This window comes from Lepus europaeus, chromosome 14 (genome assembly GCF_033115175.1).
Source record: "Lepus europaeus isolate LE1 chromosome 14, mLepTim1.pri, whole genome shotgun sequence".
Taxonomy (NCBI): Eukaryota; Metazoa; Chordata; class Mammalia; order Lagomorpha; family Leporidae; genus Lepus; species Lepus europaeus.
In genome coordinates this window covers 33,853,895-33,866,129 of record NC_084840.1, presented here as the reverse complement: position 1 = coordinate 33,866,129, position 12,235 = coordinate 33,853,895, and the positions used below count along the sequence as shown (strand labels likewise).

The window sequence follows — 12,235 nt, the reverse complement described above, 5'->3', positions numbered from 1 at the left end:
AAGTGTTTGGGCCCCTGCCACTCATGTGGGAGGCCTAGAAAAGCTCCCAATTCCTTGCTTCTGTCTGGCCCAGTGTTGGCCTTTGCAGCCATCTGGGGAGTGAACCAGCAGATGGAAGATCTCTCTCTCTCTCTCTGTAACTCTGAATTTCAAATAAATAAATAAATCTTTAAAAAAATTTTACTTAATAGTAATTGTATAGATTTCTGGGATACAGTGTGATATTATGATATGTGTGTGTAGCATATCCATCACCTCAAATACTTATCGTATCTCTGTGTGGTGAGAACATTTTAAAAAAATATTTATTTATTTATTTGAAAGGCAGAGTTACAGGCAGAGGCGGATAGAATGAGAGAGAGAGAGAGAGAGAGAGAGAGAGAGAAAGAGAGATAGAGAGGTCTTCCATCCACTGGTTCATTCCCCAAATGGCCACAGTGGCTGGAGATGAGCCAATCCGAAGCCAGGAGCCAGGAACTTCTTCTGGGTCTTCCATGGTGGGTTCAGGGCCTCAAGACATCTTCTGGTGCTTTCCCAGGCACATTAGCAGGGCAATGGATTGGAAGTGGAGCAGCTGAGACTTGAACCAGCACCCATATGGGATGCCAGCACCACAGGCAGTGGCTCTATCCATTATGCCAAAGTGCTGGTGCTAAGAACATTTAAAAATCTACTCTTGCAGCACTCTTGAAATATACAATATATGATTGCAAACTAGCATTACTGTGCTGTGCAACAGGTCACTAAATAGAATCACTTTGAGAACTCTAGCACAGATTCCTGGGTTCTGTGCCAGCCCCAGTAGGAGTCAAAGTAATGGGTACCTATGTAAAAGCAAGGACTCTTGATCCCCAGTCCTGAGTTCTTCCTAAAGCTGCTTTGAATCTCAGGCCATTCCCAGAGTTTCAAAGATTGCTCTGGAACTTCTTACCTCGACTTTTACCTCCTTGGGTGGTGCACTGCTGTAGGGGAAGGCTCATAGTGCTGCCATTCCCTCAGGTATAAAGAAAGGGTATTCTATGGGTGTGGCCTCTAGGATAGGCAGGCCCCCCACCAGAGTATGCAACATAAGTAGAATCAGGTGGGAAAGGCAAATGTAAGTTTACTACACCTGAGTCTTGTGCCCTTGAGTTGATTGCCTTGTTTTTGTAGAATACTGGGGCACACACCCAGCCGCTTTGACCACAAACCAATTATGCTTGACCATTTACTGCTTGCTATTTAACAATGTGCATTCTGAATAGGCAGTGGGGGTTACTAACATGGATCAGCTACCATTGGTCACTCCTTTCCATAAGTAGAATAAACCCATGTCTCTCTTAGGCAACCTACTTTTTTTTTTTTATCATTTTTTGAGATTTATTTATTTATTTGAAGGAGTTACAGAGAGAGAAAAATCTTTTATCCACTGGTTCACTCCCCAAATGGCCTCAATGCTGGGGTCGGGCCAGGACAAAGCCAGAAGCCAGAAGATTTTTCTGGGTCTCCCACATGGGTGGCAAGGGCCCAGGGACTTGAGCCATCTTCCACTGCTTTCCCAGGCACAGTAGCAGGGAGTTGGGTCAGAAGTGGAGCAGCTGGGACTCCAACCTGTGCCCATATGGGATGCCAGAGCTGCAAGTGTCAGCTTTACCTGCTGCCACGGAGTTGGTCCCTTTGTGTTTTCTTTGGAACTGACGAATATTCTGCCTGAACTCTTTTGAATCTTGGGCTATAGCAGCGCAACAGTTACAGTACCATATCTCCCCTCCCTTTCTTACTCACTAGCAAGATGGCTCCTCTATGCCTCATTCCCTTTCAGAAATCTTTACAATTTCAAAGTCATGTATTACATGGCATAAAGGGATGACTAAAGTTCACAATAAAATTTTATATATTTTATGAAGAACTAGAGAGGAAGATCTGGAAGATTCCAAATATAAACTAATGAAAAGGAGAAGGAAACAATGATTACCCCGATTATCAGGACACACTGCATTCCACATGTTCCAAATATCACATTGTATTCCATAAATATATATAAGCATTATGTTAATCAAGAAATTAAAAAAGTCTTTTAAATTTAAAAAATGTTTAAGGAGATAAAAATGCTAACTAACCTGATTTGAAAGGCACATACTGAATACTGATGTATTTTTTGATACTGATGTATCAAATTATCACATTGTACCCAATAAATATCTACAATACAGATAATAGAAAATGAAAGCAAACCAAAAACACATTGTATTAAAATAAGCATGCAAGCTGAAAAAGCAATGCTCACTTTTAAACAATAAAGTTTGAAGTTATATTTATTAAATTACAAAATTTGAAGTATATGCTCACTGTAACTGAATCAATGAATACAGAAGTACATAAAGTAAAAATCAAAACTTTTTTTTTTGCTTCCTTTGTTTCTGATCCAAATCCTCTGTTTCCGTATCTACTTTCAGATGCTGTGCCAGAGTGATTGTTTGACTTAGTGGTTAAACTGTGGGTTAGGAGGCCTGTGTCCCACATCAGAGTACATGAGTTCACTTCCCAGTGCCAGCTCCCGATTTCAGTTTCCTGTTAATGCAAATCATAAAGGCAACAATGATGGTTCCAGTAGTTGGGTGTCTGCCACTCATGTAGGAGACCTGGATTGAGTTCCTTGCTCCAAGCTTTGGCCCTGGCTCAGCCCTGACTATTTTAAGCATTTGGTGAGTGAACCAGTAGATGCAGATCTTTGTCTTTCTCACTCTGCCTCTTAAGTTAATAAACAAAAAAGATACATCTATGATGAATACCCAAATATTCTCTGTTTTAAAGATTTATTTATTTTATTTGAAAGGCATAGTAACAGAGAGAGAGAATCTTCCATCTACTTACTGGTTTACTCACCAAATGGCCACAATGGCCGGAGTTGCGCTGTTCTGAAGCCAGGAGCCAGGAGCTTCTTCTGGGTCTCCCACATGGGTGCAGGGGCCCAAGCACTTAAGCCATCTTCCACTGCTTTTCCAGGTGTGTTCTCAGGGAGTTGGATTGGAAGTGGATCAGCCAGGATTCAAACCAGAGCCCATATATGATGCTCTTACTGTAGGTGGTAGCTTTACCTGCTCGACCACAGTGCCAGCCCCCAAATATTCCCTTTTGAAAATATTTTCTGGAGGCGTAATAGGCATAAAAGCACATGGTTGACATGCCCAACTTGATGATTCAGCCAAGTGTCCATGCCTGTGAAGCCTTCCCACATGAGCATATCTATATCACCCCTACAAGTTTAAAAGCAGGAATACCATGGTGGGGCTTTCAAAGCTGCAACTGTGAAGCAGCTGACACATTTCAGTGGTTTTACAAACAACATGTGCCAAATATTCCCAAACCTAAATTCCATTTCTAACATTGATTTAATTGGGTACATATTTTCTGTATTTTTAATTCCATGTTTGAGAAAATTCTTTTCTTTTCTTTAAAGATTCTGTTTATTTGAGAGGTAGAGTTACAGACAGTGAGAAAGGTCCTCCATCTGCTGGCTCACTCCCCAAATGGCCACAATGGCCAGAGCTGAGCCAATTGGAAACCAGGAGCCAGGAGCCTCTTCGAGGTCTCCCACACAGGTGCAGGGGCCCGAGGACTTGGGCCATCCTCCACTGCCTTCCTAGGCCACAGCAGAAAGCTGGATCAGAAGTGGAGCAGCTGGGACTTGAACTGGCGCCTATATGGGATGCCGATGCCACAGGTGGAGGATTAACCCACTGCACCACAGCGCCGGCCCTGAGAGAATTGTTTTCTAAGAATATTTATCTGAGAGGCAGACTCAATCTCTCTCTCTCTCTCTCCCCTCCTCTCTCTCTCTCTCTCTCTCTCTCTCTCTCTCTGTGTGTGTGTGTGTGTGAGAGAGAGAGAGAGAGAGAGAGAGAGAGAGAGAGAGAGAGAATCTTCCATCTGCTTATCTGCTGGTTTACTCCCCAAATTTCTACAATGGCCAGGTTTTGGGCTGGACAAGGGCTGAATCTGGGATCCTGGAACTCACTCCAAGTGTCCCCTTCATGGGTGGCAGGAATTCAACTACTTGAGCCATCGCCATTGCCTCCCAGGGACTGCATTAGTAGGAAGCTGGACCTGGCAGCCACAGGTGAGCACAGAACTTAGGTATGGGACGCTGACATCTTAACCCTTGGCCTAACCACAAGGTAAATGACCACATTCCCCTTAAAAGTTTTAAAAGAATTCTTACATCATCTTATCTGTCCAAATAGCCCTGTAAAAATATTATCTCCATTTTAAATAAAAGGAAGGTGAAATAGAGGGACGTTAAATTATGTGATTTAAAATTTTAAATCCTAGACTTATGTAATTTTCATCTCATATGCTTACCTACTCTGAACTCTCATTTTATAAATGGCAAAACTGAGTCACAGTGAGGCTAAGTGATAAATCTCAAATCACATGGTAGTTTACAGTGCTGTTGGGCCAAGAGTCTCCTGACTGATACTCCTGCTCTTGTTTTAGGACTCTATTCCTGCTTCCCTGAAACTCTTTTTTTTTTTTAAGTTTTTTTTTTACACATTTAAACTTTTATTTAATGAATATAAATTTCCAAAGTACAGCTTATGGGTTACCATGGCTTCCCCCCTCCCATAACTTCCCTCCCACCCGCAACCCTCCCCTTTCCCGCTCCCTCTCCCCTTCCATTCACATCAAGATTCATTTTCAATTCTCTTTATATACAGAAGATCAGTTTAGTATATATTAGGTAAAGATTTCAACAGTTTGCCCCATATAGCAACACAAAGTGAAAAAACTACCATTGGAGTACTAGTTATAGCATTAAATAACAGTGTATAGCACATTAAAGACAGAGATCCTACATAATATTTTTTTAAAATTAATTAATTTTCTATGCCATTTCCAATTTAACACCAGGTTGTTTTTTTTTCATTTCCAATTCTCTTTATATACAGAAGATCAATTCAGTATATAATTAGTAAAGACCTCATCAGTTTGTACCCACACAGAAACACAAAGTATAAAAATACTGTTTCAGTACTAGTTATAGCATCACTTCACATTAGACAACACATTAGGGACAGATCCCACATGGGGTGTAAGTACACAGTGACTCCTGTTGCTGACTTAACAATTTGACACTCCTGTTCATGGCGTCAGTAATCTCCCTAGGCTCTAGTCATGAGTTGTCAGGGCTATGGAAGCCTTTAGAGTTTGCTGACTTTGATCTTATTCCGACAGGGTCATAGTCAAAGTGGAAGTTCTCTCCTCCCTTCGCTTCCCTGAAACTCTAACAGTGACAACAGCATCAGTCTAAAATAGGAGGAGAAAATTTCATTGGAAATACTGCTCTGAGTTGCGAAGGCAGGAGTGTGAAGCATAAAAGTCTTCCCAGGTGATTATTGTTTTTAAGATTTATTTATTTCAAAGGCACACCCAGGGCTCAGCCAGGCTGAAGCCAGGAGCCAAGAATTTCACTTAGATCTCACATATAGGTGAGTTGGGCCATCATCTGATGCCTTCTCAGGTGAATTAGCAGGGCACTGGATCAGAAGCAGAGCAGCCAGGACTTGAACTGGCACTCTGATATGAGATGCAAGTGGTGGCTTAATCAGCCATGCCACAATGCCAGCCCCTGATCAGGTGATTTTGACACAACTATTAGTACCATCACTCTAGTATACTCCAAGGTACCATCCTTTCCACCTGTGGTGGAAGTAAAAGAAGAAAGAGACCGTAAGAGGAAGAGACATAGCTTCGAAATCTCAGAGTTACCTCCCAGATTTGCCTAGGTTTGGTTCTGACCCACAAACTTAGCCCTGCAGGACACCAGGATCTGGGCACTGCTTGAACAGGGCTGCTCCACATCCAACCTCTGGACAACCCTGTTTTCTTTCTGCAGGAAGTGGGGAAGGGTGCTCTGGGAGCTGTGGGCTTTAATAACATACCCTACGCCTGGACTGAAACCCGTCTCCTGAGCAGCTCTTACAGTAAGAGCTCTGGTGCTAAACATGCTGGTGGAGTGAGAACATCTTATTTCCTGGTCTCCAGTCTTACTTTGGGGAATTCTAATGAAGATTTGATCATTCTCAATGGAATGAATCCTGGCACAAGAGTTTCCTGGAAATATAAAAATGTCACCTGGGCTTGCCTGCACTTAAGTAACCCTTGCTGGAACAATTTAGTTTGAAAGAAACCAGGAGACCTTTTTAGTTCAAATTTTTAAAGCCATTTACCTCTGAAACTTTCACAAACTTTTTTAGTACTGGTAGTTCTGCAGCAATTGCTTAAATTTTCCAGGACTACAATTCTTAGAGCGAGCATTGCTTCATAAAACCTTTTGAAAAGTCAATGTTCACCTAGATTCCAAGTTTAGCACTATGCATTTTTTTTTTTTACTATATTCTGTTACTGCCAGGAAATACTGGAATTAAAATTGTTGGGTGGACAATTGGAATTCCATATTACATTGCAGTTTTCTCTGCATTATTTTTAAATCTGAAAACACACTTGCTATAGAAAGAAATGTCAGAATCATAGACAGTTGTGTAAAGTGTGTCTTACTCTGTTTCCTTCAAGATGAAATTTAAAGTACAGCAAGGACACACAGTGGAGGAACATATGGCCTAAGGTTAAGAGATAATCCAAGACATAAACAAAGTTGAGTGAGGATTAAATAAGTAAGAAAAAGATTGTTAGAAGGTAGATTTCTTTATTCCCATTAGTGGAACCTACTCTCTGGTATCAAAGGGGTCTTAGAAGATGTGCAGAGATTACAAACCTAGCGAATTTGCTGAGGTTAATCAACTTAGGAAACAATAGATTTTTCTTAAGGGAGCTCTTGACCTCTTTGGAGGCTTTAACCCAGGGAAGCCAGTCAGGTGCCAAAAAGGAAGGAAGAACATTTAACACAGACATGTTTGGCATCCAAGAAATAGTGAAGGGGGTTTTAAATCTGCATGGCATTTTGCTTGTGTTATCTGCCCTTTGGTTAAAAGCATCAGCGTCACATTATATTATTTTATATTGCATATATGTAGCACTTGCTGCCTTAAGTTTTCAAAATGGCATTTGTATTTAAAGGCAGAGTCAGTATTAACAACAGATTAAAACTTTACTGTAATTTAGATTAAATTACTGTCTTACCATATATTACCTGCAAAATTCACATAAATCATTTGTCCAACAGTACTGAACAAGCAAACATCTCAGTATATGAAAATTTCATCATCAATTCAACATTGTCATATGTGAAAATTACAGTCCTTCTTAAAAATAATATTCTGTGGGGCTGGTGCTGTAGTGTAGTGGGCTAAACCTCCACTTGTGGCACGGCATCCATTATAGGTACTGGTTAGTGTCCTGGCTGCTCCTCTTTTAATCCAGCTCTCTGCTTATGGCCTGGGAAAGCAGCAGAGGATAGCCCAAGTGCTTGGTCTCCTGCACTTATGTGGGAGACCCAGAAGAAGTTCCTGGCTCCTGGCTTTGGATCAGCTCAGCTCAGGCCATTGGGGCCATATGGGGAGTAAACCAGTAAATGGAAGACCTCTCTCTGACTTTCCCTCTCTCTGTCCATAACTTTACCTCTCAAACAAATAAATAAAATCTTAAAAAAGAATGATACTGTATTTAGCTTATTGTAAGAGGTTTAATTTTGTATACTGTAACTATCTTTAAGCTCTTCAGTTTACAATTCATGTAGAATGTCTTTTTATATTTAAAATAAACACTATTTTAATCAGGGTATGAAATTTGCTTTTAAAGTTAATTTCAATGATTATTATTTTTTCCCAATAAGAAATGAATTTGGTGATGTTAATAGGCACCTTACCACAAATTCTATGAATGTACTGTTATTCTCAAAAACAAGTATGATTTTTCCTCAAAAGAATCCTAAAAAACTTGTAATAAACCTGTAAAGCTGATTTGCATATTTGCAAAATGTTGAATAGCAAATATAGGCAACTCATAATAAAAAAACAACAAAATCGTATTCGTTCAATGGCTATTATTTGTGAATTGCCAGGTTTCACAGTGCACCTCTCAGGAATTATCTACTCTTGAAACACCTACGTGATGTCAAATAAAATCTTGATATACAATCCATCCATCCTTCTTCCGGTGCCTGCCGGCTGACTTGCTTACTAAACACTGTCCCGTTAAATGATGGTGCGCACAAGAACTCTCCGACCGGGCCCCGGGCCCGCAGACATGCGGCTGCTTGTCAGGAGATGAAGCCGAGTTGAGGAAGGCCATGGACATTACAGCGACCATTGCAGGATCTGACAATGACCAAACACTTTGGTATTCATATAACATATTCCTTGTTTTCTAAAATATGCATTTCCAGGTTTTTTTTTTTTTTTGGAATAGGTTAAGTTTGTACCTGAAAAGGTGGCCAGAGGGACTGCCGAGTGTGGGGCGGCGGGCGGCGGTGCTCTGTGCGGCTGCTGCTTCCGGGGCAGGGCCAGCAGGCCTCGCGCGGGAGAAGCCGCAGTGGCACCCACCCCGCCACCGGAAAGGCTTGGCGCCCGTGCGCTTCCGGTAGAGGCGGGCCAGCTCCTCAGAGCTGGAGCGCGCCAACCTCCGGGCGCAGCTCTTGTGCGGCTTCTCACCAGTAGGAGTCCTCAGGTGAGCTTTTGAATGAGAAGGCATTGTAGAAACTTTTGTGCTGCCAGGATAATCCCAGCAGTGGCTGCAGTGTTTCTCCAAGTCGGGGATTATTCCATCTATTGTACCTGACAGGTTGGCTGTTGAGCGAATTGACTGGCAGGGCGGCAGGTAAATCTGGATTGTGAATTGCCAGTTTGGAAGCAATTGGAGCAGCATAGGATGGCGGGGGGTTACATTCTGGAGCATCTCTGCGTGTCTATTGGGACTTCCAGACCATGAGCTCGGTGGTGATGGGGGAAAGTAAACGGCCTGTTGTGGCAGACTGGCTTTGTGTGTGTGCACGGGGGCATGGCCTGGAGTTGTTTCATTGTAGTCTGAGGACTAGTAGAGCCCTGTGTGTTAAGGCCTGCCACAGTGGCTGACATAGAAGCATTAAGAGCATCCAGTCTTGCTGTCTGGTTTGTAGAACTGGGTCTGTTGGGAGCTGAATATACTGGTGGGTCAGGGAGGGAGAGGGGTGGTCGTTTTATGCTGGTGGCTGAAAATGGCAGCTGGTCTACCACTGAGGCGCTGTCTCGTCTGTACTTTTTATGCTCTGGAATTACTCGAAGTGGAGGAAGCTGAGGTGTCAGAGGCTTTTCCATTTCACATCTTGTCTGGACCAGCTCACGGCCTCGCTGGGGCTGCACAGCCGGCTGCAGAGGGGCGGACTGCGTCTATGGGTGGTGGTGTGGCAGATTCAGCTCCTCAATGTAGAACTCCGCTTAGCCGGCTGGGCTCCCGGTGCCCAAGAGGCTCTCGAGCTGTGCCAACTCGGGTTGTTCCTGTGGCTGGAGGCCATTCTCTCCTGGCCTATAGGGTTTCTGATGAGAAGTCAGCTGTGAGTCTCTTGAAGATCCTCTGAAAGTAATCTGATGTTTCTCTCTTGCACATTTTAGAATCTTTGCTTTACTGTCGGAAGTTTGACTACAATGTGTTGTGGTGAAGATCTTTCCTGGTCATGTATATTAGGAGTTCTATATGCCTCATGTACTTGGACGTCCTTTTCTTTCTCCTAATTGGGTAAGTTTTCTTTTTTTGAAGATTTATTTATTTTTACTTGAGAGGCATAGTTACAGACAGAAAGAGGGAGAGACAGAGAGAGGTCTTCCAACTGATCAGAAGCCAGGAACTTCTTCCAGGCCTCTCAGCGAGTGTAGGGGCCCAAGCACTTGGGCCATCGTCCACTGCTTTCCCAGACCATATCAGAGAGCTAGATTGGAAGTGGAGCAGCCAGGACTCCAATATGGGATGCTGGTGCCCTAGGCAGATGCTTCACCTATTGTGCCACAGTGCTGGTACTGGGGAAGTTTTCTGTAATTCTTTTACTGAATAGGCCTTCTAATCCATTCTATCCACACCTTCAGGAACTCCTAAGACCCGTATATTGGGTCGTTTGATAGTATCCCATAAATCTCCAACACTGTGTTCAATTTTTTTTAACCTAGAAGAACTATTTTTTTCTTGTTAATTTTTCTATTATTGGTGTCTGCTAAAGCAGATTCTGTTTATTGTTGTTTTTATGAATGATCGCTGTAAATGGTGCTTGCAAAAGATTTTTATTCTGATAGTTCTAAGTTGATTTTAATGAATATCAGAAAATTATATCAATCATACATTTAACCTGTGATTTCATGAATATTATTGTACAAGTCTTAATAAAACAGTGTATTGGTTTAAAGACAATTAAAAATATATACGGTATTATACAGTAATACCTCTAATTAGTCTAATAAAAGATGGCCACAATTAGGGCTATTGAGAGGTTGTACATGAATGAAGATTCCTCTGGCTTACAACAGACTACAGATTAGCAAACCGGAAAAGCCCTTAGGGATTCAATGCCAAAAGTCTCTGTTAAAAAATGAAGGGCAAAACAAGGAAGAAAAAAAAAAAAAAAAAAGGAAGGGCTTGGCCGGCGCTGTGGCTCAATAGGCTAATCCTCCACCTTGCAGCGCCAGCACACCGGGTTCTAGTCCTGGTCGGGGCACTGGATTCTGTCCCGGTTGCCCCTCTTCCAGGCCAGCTCTCTGCTGTGGCCCTGGAGTGCAGTGGAGGATGGCCCAAGTGCTTGGGCCTTGCACCCCGTGGGAGACCAGAAGCACCTGGCTCCTGCCTTTGGTTAAGCGTGGCGCGCCAGTCGCAGCGCGCCGGCCGTGGCGGCCATTGGAGGGTGAACCAACGGCAAAGGAAGACCTTTCTCTCTGTCTCTCTCTCTCACTGTCCACTCTGCCTGTCAAAAAAAAAAAAAAAAAAAAAAAAAAAAAAAAAAAAAAAAAGAAGGGCTTTGGGGCCGGTGCTGCAGCATAGTGGGTAAAGCTGCTGCCTGCAGTGCCGGCATCCTATATAGGCGCTGGTTTGAATCCCAGCTGCTCCACTTCTGATCCAGCTCTGCTATGGCCTGGGAGAGCAGTGGAGGATGGCCCAGGTCCTTGGCCCCTGCGTTTACGTGGGAAAGCCCTAACAAAGCTCCTGGCTCCTGGTTTCAGATCAGCGCAGCTCTAGCCATTGTGGCCATTTGGGGAGTGAACCAGCAGAGGGAGGACCTCTCTCTTTCTCTGCCTCTCTTTCTTTCTCTGTGTAACTCTTTTTTTTTTTTCTTTTTTTTAAATTTTTTTTTTTTTACAGGCAGAGTGGATAGTGAGAGAGAGAGACAGAGAGAAAGGTCTTCCTTTTTGCTGTTGGTTCACCCTCCAATGGCCGCTGCGGCCTGCGCATTGTGCTGATCCGAAGCCAGGAGCCAGGTGCCTCTCCTGGTCTCCCATGCGGGTGCAGGGCCCAAGGACTTGGGCCATCCTCCACTGCCTTCCCGGGCCATAGCAGAGAGCTGGCCTGGAAGAGGGGCAACTGGGATAGAATCTGGCGCCCCAACCGGGACTAGAACCCGGTGTGCCGGCACCGCAAGGCGGAGGATTAGCCTGTTAAGCCACGGCGCCGGCCTCTCTGTGTAACTCTTTCAAATAAATAAAAAATGAAGGGCTTTGAATATACAACAGTTGAACTTGATTGTTTGATAATGGGACAGTGGTAAAATTATTTGAATAGAGATGATGCTGTGAAAGGGTTACATTTCAGTAAATTATTTAGTAATAAAGTCATATTGCAAATGGCTGAGATGGTTTTATTTGTCACTTAAATGGCTTTAATGGGCCTAATTATTAAGAGCTGTGTCTTTTAATGCAACCACAGTTCCAATAAGATCTTAGCATGGGAAAGGCTCAGTTCCTCTTTACCATCGTAGATGTGCTTGGAAGAACATTGGGTGTTGAGTCAGGTGGCTTCAACACTGTAAGATTTTGGGTCCATGTTGTGCTTTTTCTCAGTTATGTGGTCTCTGGTATTTCATTTTAATCCTCTGAGCTTTTTGTTTCTTTTCTAAGCATAGTATTTTCTTTTTTGAAAAAGTTTTATTTATTTATTTTAAAGAATTACAGAGAGAGGGAGAGACAGAGAGTAAGCATAGTATTTTCTATGTAGATCTAATAAGATAAAAATAATTTTTGTAACTATAATAGCATTCCTCTTAAGACACGTTCTACTGTCTGGCTACACCGTTTTGGTTATTGATGTTGTTTTATAATGTGTCGTACTCCTTTACACTCTTCTACCC

General features: G+C 42.8%; 1 pseudogene; it reads right to left on the bottom strand.

The window, feature by feature from the left end:
* Positions 1–8,197: 8,197 nt before the first annotated feature.
* Positions 8,198–9,230, bottom strand: LOC133773394 (Krueppel-like factor 5; annotated as a pseudogene).
* Between the last annotated feature and the right edge of the window lie 3,005 nt (positions 9,231–12,235).